Source organism: Coregonus lavaretus (assembly GCF_964263955.1).
Source record: "Coregonus lavaretus genome assembly, contig: HAP1_SCAFFOLD_172, whole genome shotgun sequence".
Taxonomy (NCBI): Eukaryota; Metazoa; Chordata; class Actinopteri; order Salmoniformes; family Salmonidae; genus Coregonus; species Coregonus lavaretus.
The window spans coordinates 222,875-240,965 of record NW_028156410.1 but is presented as its reverse complement, the minus strand read 5'-3'; the positions used below and the strand labels follow the sequence as shown (position 1 = coordinate 240,965).

Below are 18,091 nucleotides of genomic sequence, written 5' to 3'. Positions count from 1 at the left end.
AAAGGAACAGTCCAGCAGATATCAGCTGTATAGCTGAGTTATCATAAGGTCCGGTGGTGAAGCACTAGTAAGAGGCCACGGCTAGCGTGTGCTAGCGGGCCAGGGCTAGCAGATGGATGGAATCTTCGTGGTTAACGTCGTAACCACATCAGACGATTTCGTCGGCAGACCAGTCGTGTAGGATCGGCGGGGCTCCGTGTCAACACTAGGTGGTCCCGTCCGGTTGACAGAGAGGTAGATAGCCGGGAGATGGGCGATGGGCCTAGCTCAGGATGATTAGCCAGACCACAGCGTCCGTTTTGTTGTAGCTGGCTGGTGGTAGCTAGCTGGTAGCGATGAATCCGGAGTTAAAGGTCCAGTGATTCAGTGATTCAGGCGGAAAAACTGATATGTTCTGGGTCGATAACGCGCTGTGCAGACTGGCCGAATATCCGGTGATCAATGTCCAGTGATTAAAATTAATCCCGCGGGAAAAAAAAATCCAATGTTCTGGGTGAAACACCGCTAGCTGTGGCTAATAGCAAGTAGCTAGTTCAGTAGCTAGTTCAGTTTAGTGAGTAAGAGGCCACAGATAGCGTGTGCTAGCGGGCCAGGGCTAGCAGATGGATGGAATCTTCGTGGTTAACGTCGTAACCACATCAGACGATTTCGTCGGCAGACCAGTCGTGTAGGATCGGCGGGGCTCCGTGTCAACACTAGGTGGTCCCGTCCGGTTGACAGAGAGGTAGATAGCCGGGAGATGGGCCTAGCTCAGGATGATTAGCCAGACCACAGCGTCCGTTTTGTTGTAGCCAGCTGGTAGCGATGAATCCGGAGTTAAAGGTCCAGTGATTCAGTGATTCCGGCGGAAAAACTGATATGTTCTGGGTCGATAACGCGCTGTGCAGACTGGCCGAATATCCGGTGATCAATGTCCAGTGATGAAAATTAATCCCGCGGAAAAAAATCCAATGTTCTGGGTGAAACACCGCTAGCTGTGGCTAATAGCAAGTAGCTAGTTAGCTGGCTAGCTAGTTTCAACTGGAGATTCTAGATTCTAGATAAAGGTAAGTCGATAATAGAATCCGTTCCACATTGAGTGAGGCGGGTTGCAGGAAAGTATATTTTGTAGAAGGATGAAAAGTCTGATAGGGAAATATGTACGAAAAATACAAAAAACAGGGTATTTACAGGCTATTTACAGACACACGACAGAAACAGGACTGCACTACTTCGCCATCTTGGAAAAAAGTGGCGTGACGTTTTTGTAACCATGTAAATCTCTGTCGGACAAGTTGATGTATTTGATGTATTTTTCTATTACATGTATGACATTTCATTGAGATATTTTGTGTTTTAATGACGCAAAATTCAATTACAGCCTAACTCTGCTTTCTGTTGTCGCCATCAGGCTGCAGTGGTGACCTTCACTACCGTGACCCACAAGGATGAAACTTCCCAGACCAGCCTCACCCTCAGCAGGGGAAAGAGAAGCTACCCAGACCTACACACCTTTGTGCAGGGCATGAAGGACGAGTAAGTTGCTCTTTGGCTTCCCCATGCATCCCCTAGATATGTTCCCTATCTCAATTGCATACTCCTCGTGTCCTCTCTTCTCAAAACCCATTGGATGAGAAAGCCAGAGGTCCCGCCCTTCTGACCTTCTCATCCAATGGGTTTTGAGAAGGAGGCGAGGAGATTGAGAGTCTCCCATAGTCTCGGGCCAATACAAAGGACTCAACGGACCAAATAACCAATCAGGGATGTCTGGGTGTGGCCTAGTTCCATAGAGGTCCATCCATAACGTAGTCTAAGATAATAGAGGTAATGTCCATCCATAACGTAATCTAAGATAATAGAGGTAATGTCCATCCATAACGTAATCTAAAATAATAGAGGTAATGTCCATCCATAACGTAATCTAAAATAATAGAGGTAATGTCCATCCATAACGTAATCTAAAATAATAGAGGTAATGTCCATCCATAACGTAATCTAAAATCATAGAGGTAATGTCCATCCATAACGTAATCTAAAATAATAGAGGTAATGTCCATCCATAACGTAGTCTAAGATAATAGAGGTAATGTCATGTAGTTCATTGTGTACTTGCATTTATTTACTTTTCAGCCATTGGAATCTGCTGAGTGAGAATATGCGTGCCGGGGTGAGTTATAGTCACCTCTAAAGTAGTTAATGTTGGTAAAATGGACCAAACATTAATTTGTGGAAATCCTGCAGGACCTTTAATCCTGAACCACTGCTTTAATTGACTAGCTTGAGTAAATGGTTCTACGTTTTATATCAGTGCAGCCCCTTTAACAAACTAACTCTGTATGGTCTTTTAACATTGCAGATGAGCAGACATGAGTTTAGTGCCAAGTGCATGGATATTGTAGCATGGGTGATGGAGTCTACATCCACTGTGGTTGTTCCCGCCCTTGACCTCACCATGCAGATAGAGCTCTCTGATTCGCCAAGCTCTTCTGGATCAGGAAGTAATGAGGCAGGAGAGGTGACCTCTCTTGGCCGCAGCGTCAGATTCAGCTGTAGTGGAGGACCCAGCAGGTGCACCAGCGCCAGAACCGCCTGCAGCACACGCACTCCCACGCCTTTCCCCTCCTCTCACAGGTACCTAGCCCTATCCATGCCTCTAACAGGTACCTAGCCCTATCCATGCCTCTCACAGGTACCTAGCCCTATCCGCTCCTCTCAAAGGTACCTAGCCCTATCCTCTCCTCGCACAGGTACCTAGCCCTATCCCCTCCTCTCAAAGGTACCTACCCCTATCCCCTCCTCTCACAGGTACCTACCCCTATCCACGCCTCTCAAAGGTACCTAGCCCTATCCCCTCCTCTCACAGGTACCTACCCCTATCCACGCCTCTCAAAGGTACCTAGCCCTATCCCCTCCTTTCACAGGTACCTAGCCCTATCCCCTCCTCTCACAGGTACCTACCCCTATCCACGCCTCTCACAGGTACCTAGCCCTATCCCCTCCTCTCACAGGTACCTAGCCCTATCCCCTCCTCTCACAGGTACCTAGCCCTATCCCCTCCTCTCACAGGTACCTACCCCTATCCCCTCCTCTCACAGGTACCTACCCCTATCCACGCCTCTCACAGGTACCTAGCCCTATCCCCTCCTCTCACAGGTACCTACCCCTATCCACGCCTCTCACAGGTACCTAGCCCTATCCCCTCCTCTCACAGGTACCTAGCCCTATCCCCTCCTCTCACAGGTACCTAGCCCTATCCATGCCTCTAACAGGTACCTAGCCCTATCACCTCCTCTCACAGGTACCTAGCCCTATCCACGCCTCTCACAGGTACCTAGCCTGATCCATGCCTCTCACAGGTACCTAGCCCTATCCATGCCTCTAACAGGTACCTAGCCCTATCCATGCCTCTCACAGGTACCTAGCCCTATCCCCTCCTCTCAAAGGTACCTAGCCCTATCCTCTCCTCTCACAGGTACCTAGCCCTATCCCCTCCTCTCAAAGGTACCTAGCCCTATCCTCTCCTCTCACAGGTACCTACCCCTATCCCCTCCTCTCACAGGTACCTACCCCTATCCACGCCTCTCAAAGGTACCTAGCCCTATCCCCTCCTCTCACAGGTACCTACCCCTATCCACGCCTCTCAAAGGTACCTAGCCCTATCCCCTCCTTTCACAGGTACCTAGCCCTATCCCCTCCTCTCACAGGTACCTACCCCTATCCACGCCTCTCACAGGTACCTAGCCCTATCCCCTCCTCTCACAGGTACCTAGCCCTATCCCCTCCTCTCACAGGTACGTAGCCCTATCCCCTCCTCTCACAGGTATCTAGCCCTATCCCCTCCTCTCACAGATACCTAGCTCTATCCCCTCCTCTTTTTGCAGGTATTTCCTGTTATAGGTACAAATATCCATTCCAGATCCACTTAGTGAGAAATACTACTTAGATACTACACAACCACTCTAAAACGTTTACTCTGAATGTTAATGTTTGCTCTGAGTGTGGTTTGAGATGGTTCACAATGCTTCCTTTGAATAACAATAACAAGGTTGAGTTTGTGTCCCAAATTCTTGGATCATATTTTTTATTTTGTTACCATATACTATTCATTTATGTTGTGCATTCTGCAGGTCCATGACCTCTTTGCTAAGTGAGAACGAAGAGCGATATGTCTCCTCACCTGAGGGTGGCGATAGAGAGATGAGACACAGACAACACTCAGCACCACTGAGATCTGTGTTTGGCATCTCTGAGGACTCTGTCTTCGACATGGTCCAGAGCGGCCAGTCGCAGGGTGACATCGTACCGCTGCCCAAACGGAGTAGACAGGAGAAATACAGACCTAGCAAAATGTCAACGGATGGCAAGTTTATGATGGGTATTGTCGAGTTGGTTATAAACCTTCTCAACTCCAGATTGGCTGAGCTAATGCGAAGTGTCAGTCAGGGAACTCTAGTTCTGCTGACTGGAAGTATCTCAGCAAGTCAACAGTTTGCCCAAGAGATGCTAAGCATGGCGACTTCTAAGATGTATTCCCATGCCATAGAGCATATTGCGCTCGGCCACAAGTCTCCCCTTGAGTTAGAGAGGGAGCTTGAGGCCATCTTGGGTCCTCTGGCTGGACAGGTCATAGTCATCATCATAGATAGCATCATCAAGGCTAAAGCCAACGGAGGAAATGAGGGGAGAGCGTCCAGCCCCTTGACCTATTTTCTAACTGCCATTTCGGCAGAAATACAAAGCCTAGTGGTTCACAGATCGGCTAGCAGACCATCCACCAGACTGTCCAACAACGACCCACTGCTGAACATTTCCAAGTCAAAGGTCTTAAGATCAGTTCTGCTCAAAATGGCAGAGCTCTTTGGCCAAGGTCCAAGTGAAACCTGTCTAGTTCCACTAGTCCAGAGTCAGTCCAACAACTCAATTTGCGACTGGACTGTGAATGCAGGCACCATTCATCCAAGTACATTTCTGTCCGACAACAGAGTGACAGAAGTGTCATCCGATGTTGTGGATCTTGTACTTGAGGTTTTTTGGATAACAGGATTTTTGGATAACAGGAACCCGTCAAGGCCACAGAGTGCCTGCTCCCACAACTCAGCTAGTGGAGCAATAGATATGAGAGCTCTTGCTGGGGACTTGGTCAGACAGGTGTCTGTCAAACTCAGCCCATTTGTCTCTGAGAGTCAACTCTCCACCATGTCCATGACAGATCTGTCATCATCTTTTTCTGACTCCACCTTGAAGCAGTTGTGTTCTCGCTCTGTTGTTGCTCTGGCAACTGCCTGTCAAGCAATCAAAACAGAGCTCGAGAACCAGAGACCTACCAACCTGGCAGCCAGAGACCTACTATCGTCTCTGGTAGAGACCATTGAGGACATGGATATCTCTGACATCCTCCAGGGCCCGTCGGCCATTTTGGAGGAGGCTGCTGTGATAAAGCACCCAGAGATGTCCACCTCGACAATATACAGATCTCTGCTTCTCGACTCATCTCTCGCCTCCTCTAAGATGGTCACTGAGAGCATTATCTTCAACAACCCATGCCCATCAGAGGAGAATGTGAGTATTCAGAAGGAGCTCCCTGCTGATAAAGTTGACATCCTCCATGGTCAACCAGTGGAGGAGTATATTGTCAAAGCTGAGCAATGCATCACTCAGGTCATTCAGGATGCAGCTGTGACATATACTGCTGCGCTGGATAAAACCGACACTTGTGGAAAACTGTCGGAAATCCTATCTGTCCATGTTTCCTCAGAGAATATTGAGGAGGCATCCTCTGATCTCTTTGGTGGAATTATTTCCGACCTGCATGAGGTATCTGAGGTCAATAAGGCCTCCATGCGTACGAAATCAGGTCGCAAAATGTTCTGGGTGGAAGTGAGTTCAGGTTCCCAGAAGATTTATACCAAAACCCTGGACAAACTAAGGAAGCTGTTCACCTCCCACCATCTCACTGAGGGAAAAAATACTCCTGTGCAAATCGAGCTTTCTGCAACTGGACTACTTGTAACTGAGGCCACTGTGCAGGAATCTCCTGTAACTGAGGCCACTTTGGCAGTGTCTCCTGTACAGAAGACAGACAGTAAGACCCCTTCTAAGTCCCCAGCCTCAGCCTACCAGCTCACCCTCGACACCTGCACTAAAGGGGTAATCAAACAGGTGATCTCGGTGCTGAGGTTGGACACTTCAAAGGAAGACTGCTCCGCTTCCGTTGGGGAGAGCACGTCAAATTCATCCTTCGACTTCAACCAGAAGTTGGACTCAATAATTTCGAAATTGGAGGACCTCACCATTTCGAGTGATGTGACGTCAGCCGAGATTGCCACACTCACGCGATCTCTTAGTGCAGCCAGCAGAACCTCTAACATTTCCATCCAGAGCTTTCACAGTGCTGAGTTCCGAGCTAAGGCCAAACACATTGTGAGTGAGACCATTCTCAGAGCTGCTAGCAAAGCCAGCCATTCTTTGCTACAGAGCATGCCTAGCACCACCTTCTCACACCATGCGGTTTCTACAGCCGAAGATATAGTAAATATTATCATGCAAGACCTTGAAAGTGTATCCCAGTACACTGTGGACGACGCAGACTCCTTCCCACTAGGAGAGAAAAAGCTGGAGTTCCAGCTCAAACCCAGAGTTGTCTTTGACAACTTATTGGATGCTGCTCAAACCATGTACCACAGAGTAAAGGATAGACTGAACATCTTTTTCTCTTTTCCACCAGTGTCAGTCACCACAGCCAAATATGTGCTGGACTCCGCCCCTGTGGAGACACTCAGACGTTCTAAGTCCGCTGACACTGCTCTTGTTGAGGACAGGAGCCGCCCTCCGTCTGTGAGAAGTGAGAAGCCTTTGTCAAAAGTCTGTTTGGCTAAAAGGTCTAAAACCCTTCTGTCTTCGAGTGGCTCTTCAACAGACCACCATGTAATTGACACATGCAGTGAGGATGTCACTCTGCCCACCAGGAGTATGTCAGTTGTGAGCAACAACAGTTTGAAGAGAGCCTCTCCTCTCCACGGCAGTGGATTGAGTGAAAATTGCAAACCTCTTGTGGCTCTAAAAGACGTAACAGTGGCAGTCAGCCAAGAAGGCTTTAGCAAAACTGCAAAGAAGACGCTCAGCTTGATCCTAAATGTGATCAAGTGTAGAGTGGCCAACTCTGAGAGTTCATCTGTTGGGCAGATTGCAAGTGAGGAGTGTCTGATAGCCACTAACATGTTAGACTCTGTACTGGAGAGCCTTGACCAGTTGCCTGACATGAGCGCTGCCGATGAAATCACAAGGACAGAATCCCATACCTCTATCGCAATGGACGAGACAGGTTCACGGTCAACGCTTGTGAGCCAACAAGAAATAAACATATCTGACACCAATATCATAGTGAAAACTATAATGGACACATTGAAGACGGACGACCCAGAGATGACTTCAGCAGAAGAACATCTGGATAGGCTCCTGTCAGTTGAAGCCCTTCAAGGTGCATCTGGCAACCTGATCGCAAAGGTCCATGGTCTCATTCAGGAGATAACCATAAACCGCCAGCTTCAATCCATGGTTGGCCACAGAAGCCTCTCTCAACCAGCGCTGCCTAAACCAGCCCTGAGGAAGCTGTCAAAGGACGATGCCTCAGAGCTCATTTACAACTTTGCCCAGACTTCTGTTAGGAGACTCCTGGGGCAGTGTATGGGAAGGCCTATGCCACCATCGGCTGAAATGGTTTTGGATCAGGTCATCAAGTTGATGACAGACGTGGTGATGGACAGCCTGACTTATGTGTCCAAGTCTACAATGGAGGATGGTAAGTGAAAGTACCTATTTTCATCTGCATAGGACTTAATTGTAACATGATGCTCAATACATTGCGTTTTATGATGTGAAATTCACTGGTTGTGTCCAAAATGGCACCTTCTTCCATATTTAGTGCACTACTTTTGACCAGACCCTATGGGCCCTGGTCAAAAGTAGTGCACTATAAAGTGAAGAGAATGCCATTTGGGATGCAGTGACTGACTTCAATGGCTGCGTCCTCTTCTCCCAGTTATTGTACACAGGTCGGTCACACTAGCGTGCTCTTCTCACTCAGACACCAGCAATGCCACAAGTGACATCACTCATGGTGTTGTAGCTGACCTTAATGCTACTGAGGAATTCCCTGCCAGGAGCCTTAGCCCGGCTGATGTAAAGGCTGACGGCATGGCCCGTCTTCCCTCTGCCAGAGGGGAAGAGACTAAGAAGAACAGGAAGTGGCGTTTCCTACCGAAAATGCATAAGTTTCCAAAGATCATGATTAAGGTAGGGTGCTCTGTGTTTTGAGATTACCTCTGTAAGGCAGGGCTGAAATTTACCCTACAGATTCACTACACCCCTATTGTCTCTCAGCATTAGAACAAAACTGTTGTCATTGTCTTTAGGAGGTTGAGTGAGGACGCTGTAATGCAATCCTAATACACATGGGAGAGAGTCAATGGTTATGTCCCAAATGGCACCCTATTCCCTATATAGTGCACGACTTTTTACCAGAGCTCTCTGGGCCCTTGTCAAAAGTAGTGCCTTACGTAGCGAATAGGGTGCCTTTTAGGATGCACACTCTGTATTTTACACAGGCTCAGTTGTCCTGATGTGTTTTGTCAACAGCTGTTCAAGACAAAAGGGAAACCGAAGAGACATCCAGAACAGGATGCTCTGCCTACCAAACGTCTCAGAGAGACTCATATTTCACAGGGTAAGTGATAAGCATCGATAATGTCATATTGATGTATCACCCTATGACAAGCTTGTTAAAACAGTGACAACAGATACAGGCAGACCGACGGACAGACATGCAGACAGACAGGCAGACTGACAGGCAGACGGACGGGCAGACAGACATACAGGCAGACAAAAAGACAGGCAAACAGGCAGACAGACAGACGGACAGGCAGACGGACAGGCAGGCAGGCAGGCAGACAGACAGACAGACAGACAGACTGACGGACAGACAGACAGACAGGCAGACAGGCATACAGACGGACAGACAGGCAGACGGACAGACAGGCAGACAGGCAGACAGACGGACAGGCAGACGGACAGACGGACAGACGGACAGACACAAACACACACATTCATTTTCTGATTATGAAATGTTCTTATGACAGATGCTGAGTGTGAGGTTCCAGAGGTTCCATCCACTTCCCCACCCAAGGAGGACCTGACAACCACACCGGCCCCTGCTCCCCAGGAGTCCCAGTCCCGTAAACGCCCACTCATAGTCAGGGTGTTACACGCTCTCTCCAGAGCCATCTCCAAACCATTCAGAGGAGCTTCTGGGAAGAAGAATTAGCCAAATGCCTGATTTTATTAATATGATATTTTAATCAGAGCCTTTATTTAATAAAACATTACTGCATTGATTTCTGTCTATAGTAGTCTTCATGTATGTGCAAGATAACGGTAAAGTACTTCAAACCACATAGTCAAAAGTATTCATAGTGAAGTACCGTTTATGATTATTGATTGTGGAAATACACATAATACAGAAAAGTTGTTGTCACATATAAAGACAGACATAAAGGAGAACTCCGTAGACCAGTCACATTCTCAAGCCATAACTAAATCCATGAATGGATCTCCTATAAGATGACAGGAGAACATTTGTAACACTTTCTATGAAGCCTATATCTATAATGCATACACTCAAGTCATTTACATTTTACATTTTAGTCATTTAGCAGAAGCTCTTATCCAGAGCGACTTACAGTTAGTGAGTGCATACATTTTTTTTTTCATACTGTCATACACTCATAATGACTTAATTGAGTTAAGTGTTAAGTAAAGTGCAGTTATAAACACATAATGAGGGCTTATTATGTATTTCTTGCAATAAAAAAAGAAAAATGCTACTAGTTTATTAAATATTCATGACTGCTATTGCACGGCTCATGTCCACACTTCTGTACAATAGGGGGCAGTAATGCACCATAACGTTGGATGCCAACTGCCTATAAACCCCACTGAAGAAGAAAAAGCTACTCATGTAATGCATGCTGGAAAGCAGACAAAACTAATGATTTGCAAGAGATCTAAACACGATTTATAAGCTACTGAACAACAAGTCCAAGAAATCATTGCTAACCGCGTTTGCACTTTGAACAGATTTCTCGACAATAATAATGGAAGATGTGACTGGGGCTCAGCTCATTGCAGAGGCACTAAAAGCTCAGGTGAAGTGTGTGCAATATATATAAAACAGTGTTATACTGTGTAACCGTGTTGCTAATAATATATTAGTCGCTGATCATGTCCTTGGCAGTGAGAATGTAACACTATGAGTTGTGAAAGTGTGCCATAGGTCATTGCACTGGTATAGCTAACTATTAATATTGTTGTAGAAAAACATTTAGATGTTTATGTGGAATAGTATATGTTAACACCCTTGTTGATGCATGCCAATGTGTGTGTCAATGCAAAGAAAATCTAAACTACATTGTAACAATTCATATACAATTCAGTATGAAAATGTATGCACTCACTAACTGTAAATCGCTCTGGATAAGAGCGTCTGCTAAATGACTAAAAATGTTTAAAAAAAGGTAAATATACTGTATCTACATGTAACTCTCTACAGAATGTAGAATATATGTTTGGAATAGTTGGTGTTCCAGTCATTGAAGTAGCTAAGGCAGCTCAAGCCTCAGGAATCAAGTATGTGGGAATGCGCAATGAACAAGCCATAAGCCACCTTTTTATTACTAAACCAGCTCTCCCCAAATCATGTGATATTAACTACCCGTACATAGACTACAGGAGCGTGTAGTGTGTGAGGGTCAGTTTCATAGCTTTTTTGCATTGCTAATTATGTCTGCCTGTCTGTCTGACCCTTTGTGTGTCTGTCTGCCTGTCTTCCTGTCTGTCCCTCTGTCTGTCTGTTCCTCTCCAGTCCAGGTGCGTGTCTGGTTGTGTCTGGACCGGGACTCATCCATGCACTTGGTGGAATGGCCAACGCTAACATGAACTGCTGGTATGCTAGAACTCCACAAACAGAAGACCCTACTACTCATGTTCAGTGGTCCTTTCAAAAGAAGGGATGCTATCCGCACACTGCAAAAAATGATCTGAGGACTCCAAACTATCTGAGATTGTCAGTTGATGTCATTGTGTGATACCTCTCTCTCTGTAGGCCTGTGATTGTTATTGGAGGCTCCTCCGATCAAAACCAAGAGACCACTGGGGCGTTTCAAGAGTTTCCACAGGTACCGATTGAACCATGATATTTATGACTTTTGAACATTAGGGGGTTGTTTCCCAGGACACAGATTAAGCCTAGTCATGGCCTAAAAAGCAAACTCAATAGAGAATCTCTGTCTGGGAAACTGGCCCTAGCAGTTTAATTGCTGAAAGAGGAAATCATTTGTTATTTGTGGTCCTCTTTCTCTGTCAGGTGGAGGCATGCAGATTGTACAGTAAGTTCTCTGCTAGGTCTAGCAGTCTGGATATGATCTCCTCAGTGGTAGAGAAGGTATACAGTCTACTCTGACTCCCTCTGTGTAGTCCTCTTCATATCATTTGGTATCACCTGCAATTGTCTGTTTTCTGACCTCTAATTTTCCAGCTTAGCAAGGTACCTTAACTGCTTCATAAGAGCACAGCACAGCCTTAATTGATCTGAATGGAAGGGTGTTTGGTATGTCTAAGGCAGCACGCACTAGCATGTATGGACGTCCAGGTGCTGTATACGTAGACATATCTGGGGACATGGTCAATGCTAAATTGGACAGGAGCAGAGCCAGGTTAGTGGCCATCACTGTCTTTCATCCATTTAAAATGTATACTAATGTGTTACTGTTGAATATGTATACCTCTGAATTCACATCACCGTAGTCATTTTTATTTTATCTTGTTATACCTTTTAACGTCTGAAGTGAACCAGAAATTAAATTACTTAGAAAATATAGCACTATATCAAAATATTCTCATCAGAGAATAGCAATAAGCCTCGATAGACCTTCATGGTTTATTTACATATGCAATAAAGTTGCTAGGTAACATGTTTAATGTTTGACCTATTATTTATTATTTCCTTTGTCAGAGAGGTGCCCTGTAGTCCACCTCCTCCTGTGAGTATGGCTGACCATATGGCGATCACAGAAGCACTGGCGGTCCTGAAAGGAGCCAAACGGACTTTACTCATCATTGGCAAAGGTAGGCATTGCTTTTTTAATAGCCAGATAATCTGGGGGAAACAGAACTAAAATCTTGCATAATTGCGTCAGATACTTGGATAAGGTCTGGGGAGATGTTAAGAGAAAGATACTAACGCCACTTGCGAACTCTCCACCCCCCTAAACGGAAACTCTCTGCATGTTTCCGGCAAGTTTATGGGCCAAATGTCCCCTCCCGTTCTGAAATTGAAAAGATGCGAGCACCTGCGAAATCGGGATTTGTCCAAATGATTAGTGGTGAAAAATCAGCGTACCGGAACAAAGTTGTCACATCCCATTCTGTTGACAGACGCTACTTCCAGTTATGTTACGTGCGTCTGTCCAAGAGAGATCAATAGCCAGCTGAGACGCACTGTAACACATATAGCACTGTACCACGGTTCAGTTGAAAACTGGGCCACGTTCAGTCGACAAATGTTGTTGACATGATTTCTCATTCTACCTGTCCGAGAGGCACGTTCGTTCTACATGCTATATTTCTATCTGAACGTTGCACAACGTTTTGCTCAGCTGAATGCATCCCAGTTGTGAAGACCAGTCTGTTGAAATCCGTGTGGCAGTGCCCTCTGTCTGTGTCCCTCTGCAGGTGCAGCCCATTGAAGAGCAGAGGGGGCTCTGAAGGAGCTGGTGGAGGGGTGTGACCTGCCCTTCCTGCCCACCCCCATGGGTAAAGGGGTGCTGCCTGACGATCACCCCAACTGTGTTGCTGCTGCCCGCTCCAGGTCAGCCTCTCCTTCTCTCAGCTGGCATCATATTCATGTACAGACCATTGACTGTATAAGTAGGACCAAGAATTTCCCTGACCATTTGAACGGACCACGAAACTCCTGAAATCCCTATCTATAACTAGTCTCTCCTGGCCAGGTCATGTCAATGTAAACTGGTGTCAATCAAACAACTATACTACTCCTATAACTAGCCTCTTTTCATTACATTTTGTTTTGTCCCTGCTCTCCTCCTCCTCTCTTCCTATCCTCCTCCTCCTCTCTTCCTATCCTCCTCCTCCTCTCTTCCTCCTCCTCCTCCTCTTCCTATCCTCCTGGTTCTATGGTCTTGGTGGGGACTGCAGAGCTCTGCTCCAGTCTGATGTTGTTGTCCTACTTGGTGCCAGACTCAACTGGATCCTGCACTTTGGCCTTCCCCCCCAGGTTTGACACCCAAGTAAAGGTCATCCAGCTAGGTCAAAGGTCACCAGTAGGGTTTCTTTTTTTTCCTTCTTTTTTTCGGATTCCAGATTTTCTGCTTATTCCGTTCTGATTTCTGGAATCTTCCAACAGGGATTTCTGGGAATTTTGGGAAAGTAACTGTAATTTTGCAACCCTAGTCACAGGTCATTTCATAGTGAACTACATTTCATTGTAACCAGGTATAAAGGTATTTGACTCAGTCTATTGGATTTAGTCTATCAATTATATAGCTTCTCTATAAGTCTTTGTGGTCTCTCCAAATAATGTCATGGCTGTCTTAGTGCTGTACAGTACATCTATATTTAAGCAATAAGGCCCGAGGGGGTGTGGTATATGGCCAATATACCACGTCTAGGGGCTGTTCTTAAGCACGATGCAACGCGGAGTGCCTCGACGATACAGCCCTTAGCCGTGGTATATTGGCCCTATACCACAAACCCCAGAGGTGCCTTATTGCTATTATAAACTGGTTACCAACGTAATTCGAACAGTCAAAATACATTTCAAATCAAATCAAATCAAATTTTATTGGCCACATGCGCCGAAATACAACAGGTGCAGACATTACAGTGAAATGCTTACTTACAGCCCTTAACCAACAGTGCATTTATTTTTAACAAAAAAGTAAAAATAAAACAACAACAAAAAAAGTGTTGAGAAAAAAAGAGCAGAAGTAAAATAAAATAACAGTAGGGAGGCTATATATACAGGGGGGTACCGGTGCAGAGTCAATGTGTGGGGGCACCGGCTAGTTGAGGTAGTTGAAGTAATATGTACATGTGGGTAGAGTTAAAGTGACTATGCATAAATAATTAACAGAGTAGCAGCAGCGTAAAAGGATGGGGTGGGGGGGCAGTGCAAATAGTCCGGGTAGCCATGATTAGCTGTTCAGGAGTCTTAAGGCTTGGGGGTAGAAGCTGTTGAGAAGTCTTTTGGACCTAGACTTGGCACTCCGGTACCGCTTGCCGTGCGGTAGCAGAGAGAACAGTCTATGACTAGGGTGGCTGGAGTCTTTGACAATTTTGAGGGCCTTCCTCTGACACCGCCTGGTATAGAGGTCCTGGATGGCAGGAAACTTGGCCCCAGTGATGTACTGGGCCGTACGCACTACCCTCTGTAGTGCCTTGCGGTCGGAGGCCAAGCAGTTGCCATACCAGGCGGTGATGCAACCAGTCAGGATGCTCTCGATGGTGCAGCTGTATAATTTTTTGAGGATCTGAGGACCCATGCCAAATCTTTTCAATCTCCTGAGGGGGAATAGGTTTTGTCGTGCCCTCTTCACGACTGTCTTGGTGTGTTTGGACCATGATAGTTCGTTGGTGATGTGGACACCAAGGAACTTGAAGCTCTCAACCTGTTCCACTACAGCCCCGTCGATGAGAATGGGGGCGTGCTCAGTCCTCTTTTTTTTCCTGTAGTCCACAATCATCTCCTTTGTCTTGGTCACGTTGAGGGAGAGGTTGTTATCCTGGCACAACACGGCCAGGTCTCTGACCTCCTCCCTCAACGTGACCCATGTTATACGGTCAGATATACCACAGCTTTCAGCCAATCAGCATTCAGGGCTCGAGTCACCCGGTTTATAAAAGGGAACGTGTGTGTGTCAGCCTTAGCATTATGTGGTGGTGCCTGGTTATTTCTGTTGTGTTTAGCTTGAGGTTTGGCCACTCCTCCAGCTGCTGTTACATGTGTCACGCACGGCGCTCTTCCTGTCGTGTCGTTGCTGGTATGTTGTAGTAACGTTCCACATACGTTATTTATGTCAAGGTCAATGTCAAGGTTGATCTGTGTGCTGAGGAGATGGGGAACAACGTGCAACCTGCTGCTGCTCTCCTGGGGGACATCAATACTATTGTCAAGCAGGTAACACAACACAGTCCTGGGGGACTGGAGATCCTGGTTTGAATCCAGGCTCTGTCGTAGCCGGCCGCGACCGGGAGACCCATGGGGCGGCGCACAATTGGACCAGCGTCGCCTAGGGTAGTGGAGGGAATGGCCGGCTCAGTTCGTAGAGCATGGTGTTTGCAACGCCAGGGTTGTGGGTTCGATTCCCACGGGGGGTATGAAAAAAAAAAGTTACGTATGCACTAACTGTAAGTCGCTCTGGATAAGAGCGTCTGCTAAATGACTTAAACATGTTAAATGTAGAGGGCCCCGTAAACAGTTCCACAAACGTCAGCATGAGTGCGCTGACTGTGGAAGCACTAATCACTGGACCAAAGCTCACTGTCAGATGCACCAGCTGTGCGTCAAGTGCTTTTCTCCGGGCCACATGAGCTTTGACTGTAGTGAGGCTGGGCAGCGACAGAACCCTGGATGTGGACAGACTGGCAGGTCTCAGGAAAACTAGAAAGCCTCCGTTCTGAGGAGGGCAATGTGGGGCATTCTTATTTTTCCTCCACTGATGATGATATCCAATCTGTTTATTCTTACTTTTGTGAGTCAGTACCCAAGAACAACACAGTCATTTTTCAGAACACAATGAGAATTTCTCAGAATGACAGTTTGTTTTACACCACTGTGCTAGTACAGGATAAAGTTGAGCTGAAGGGGATGTTAGATAGTGGGTCCATGGCTACTACTCAGCGCGCAGATATTGTACCTCGGTTGAGGGAGGCAGGAGTGGTAGAGGGGAACTTTCTAGCTCCTTCAGACATTATCCTGGTGGATTGTGGTGGGAACAAACTAGCCCAGTGGGCATGTGTGACTTAAAAATGCAACTTTATGGCTTCTGTTATGTAGTCCCAGTGCTTATTGTTGATGGGCAGGTTGATGAACTCATTGTGGGAACTAATGTGTTGAAGTCTCTGATTAGACAGTGAGTTTCTATGTGCTCACGCAGGTGCCCGAGAGCTGTGGCTGCACCAAGGGCTAAGCTATTGTGTGTTGTCTCTTCGTGTACAGGTATGTCATTTATTTTGTCAGAATTATGTTGTATATCATTTTACTTGTATTGTATAGTGTGTTGTTAGGCACTGAATGTGTGCATGCAGCACCTGTTCTCTTTTGCCTGACCTTCAACTAGCAAGGTGCCCGAGAGCTGTGGCTGCACCAAGAGCTAACATATTGTGTGTTGTCTCTTCGTGTGCAGGTCGAATAAAAATTATCCAACCATCAGAATTCCAGTTGTGGCAGTGTCCTAATTACGTGACCTGCCGACTGGTCAGCTCAAGCCGACTGCCGGAGCTGTGCATGTGGATGAGGTGCACGACCTGCGCATGTGAATTTGTTGATGGCTTACTGTAAGTGAATATATACTGTAAACAGTGAAAGTGAATGTAGCATATTCATTAGATACAGGTATTCGTGCTTATTTGTATGTTTTGGATGAATTTGTTTATTGCATAAATTTTTTTGGGTATTTGAATGCACTAAATTACATTGTATTTTAGTGCTCTGTTGAGCCATGGAAGATTCTCAAATCCATAAGACGTGTTATGCTGGGGATTTTAGTGTGGGTAGAGGGAGGGGTGTCCTTCCATTTACACCAATTGTACAGTCAGCTCCTGGGAGTAGAGCGTTTGCTAGTCCTGAGTTTGCAAGCACTGGGAGGGGTAGGCTGTTTGTTCCACCTGACCAGGGTATCCCACCTCTGTCTTTTGATGTACCATCATCCACAGTACTCGGTGATAATGGGACGCCTCCGAGTCAGCTTAGTGACCTTATTAAGCAGATTGGTTCAGAGATAGGAGAATCTATCAGAGCGAGTTTACTGCAGCCTGGGGTTTCAAGTCTTTCTCCTTCCCGTCCCCCTCACCAACCCCAGCAGTTTCCCCTGCCTGAGCAGTGTGGGTCAACCTTTATTGATGCGTCCAAGCTGAATCTGGTTGTGAAGTCAGATGTTAGTGCTCCACCTCTTTTTAGGGGTGATGGCTCAGATAAGTACTCTGTCCTGGAGTGGGAGGAGTTAATGGAAGTCTACCTAGAGAAGAGGGGTTACACTGGGTCTGGGAATGTTGGGGAGGTGATGTCTAGGCTCATGGGGAGGGCACGGGATGTGACCAAAGTCTGGAAGCGTAACAACCTTGTTGTCACAGATGTTAAGGCGGTGTTCAGTGTTTTCAAGCAACACTTTGGGGATACTGTCTGCTCAGGTATGCCATTAGCTGATTTCTATTCAATCAAACCATATGCTAATGAGGGTCCAATAGATTTCTGGATTAGGCTTAACAAAGCTGCAGAGGCAGCCGAACAGTACCTTGTGAGTGAGGGCAGGACCTTACCCAATCAGTGCTCAGAGTTGGCAGTCATGTTTGTACGCAACTGTCCTGATAAAGAGTTGGCCCAAGTGTTCAAGAGCAAACCCATTCGTGACTGGACAGCCAGTGAGGTACAGGATCGGTTGGATGAACTGTTAAGGGAACGTAAAGCATGTAGAACACAACTTTCACAGCAGGTTGCTGCTGTTTTTGACTGCCCTCAGGAGGGAGTGGGTCCTGTGAAAAGACCTAATGTGTCATCTTTTTCTCAATGTGGCCGTGAACCAGACCAGGCACCATCTGTATCTGAGGGTGGGACATTAAAGAAAGTTTTGACTTTGTTAGAGAAGGCTCTGGTCAGCAATACTCAGTCTGTGAGTGGCGCAGTGGTCTAAGGCACTACATCGCAGTGCTAGCTGTGCCACTAGAGATCCTGGTTCGAATCCAGGCTCTGTCGTAGCCGGCCGCGACCGGGAGACCCATGGGGCGGCGCACAATTGGACCAGCGTCGCCTAGGGTAGTGGAGGGA

At 46.6% G+C, this 18,091-nt stretch overlaps 1 pseudogene across 1 annotated transcript; it reads left to right on the top strand.

Annotated features, from left to right (window-relative positions):
* The first annotated feature begins 10,877 nt into the window (after window positions 1-10,877).
* On the top strand, window positions 10,878-15,268 carry LOC311126378 (2-hydroxyacyl-CoA lyase 1-like; annotated as a pseudogene). Its single transcript has 8 exons — window positions 10,878-10,975; window positions 11,135-11,207; window positions 11,396-11,473; window positions 11,650-11,744; window positions 12,044-12,156; window positions 12,763-12,898; window positions 13,246-13,352; window positions 15,143-15,268. The product of its transcript is annotated as a 2-hydroxyacyl-CoA lyase 1-like (transcript).
* The last annotated feature ends 2,823 nt before the right edge of the window (window positions 15,269-18,091 follow it).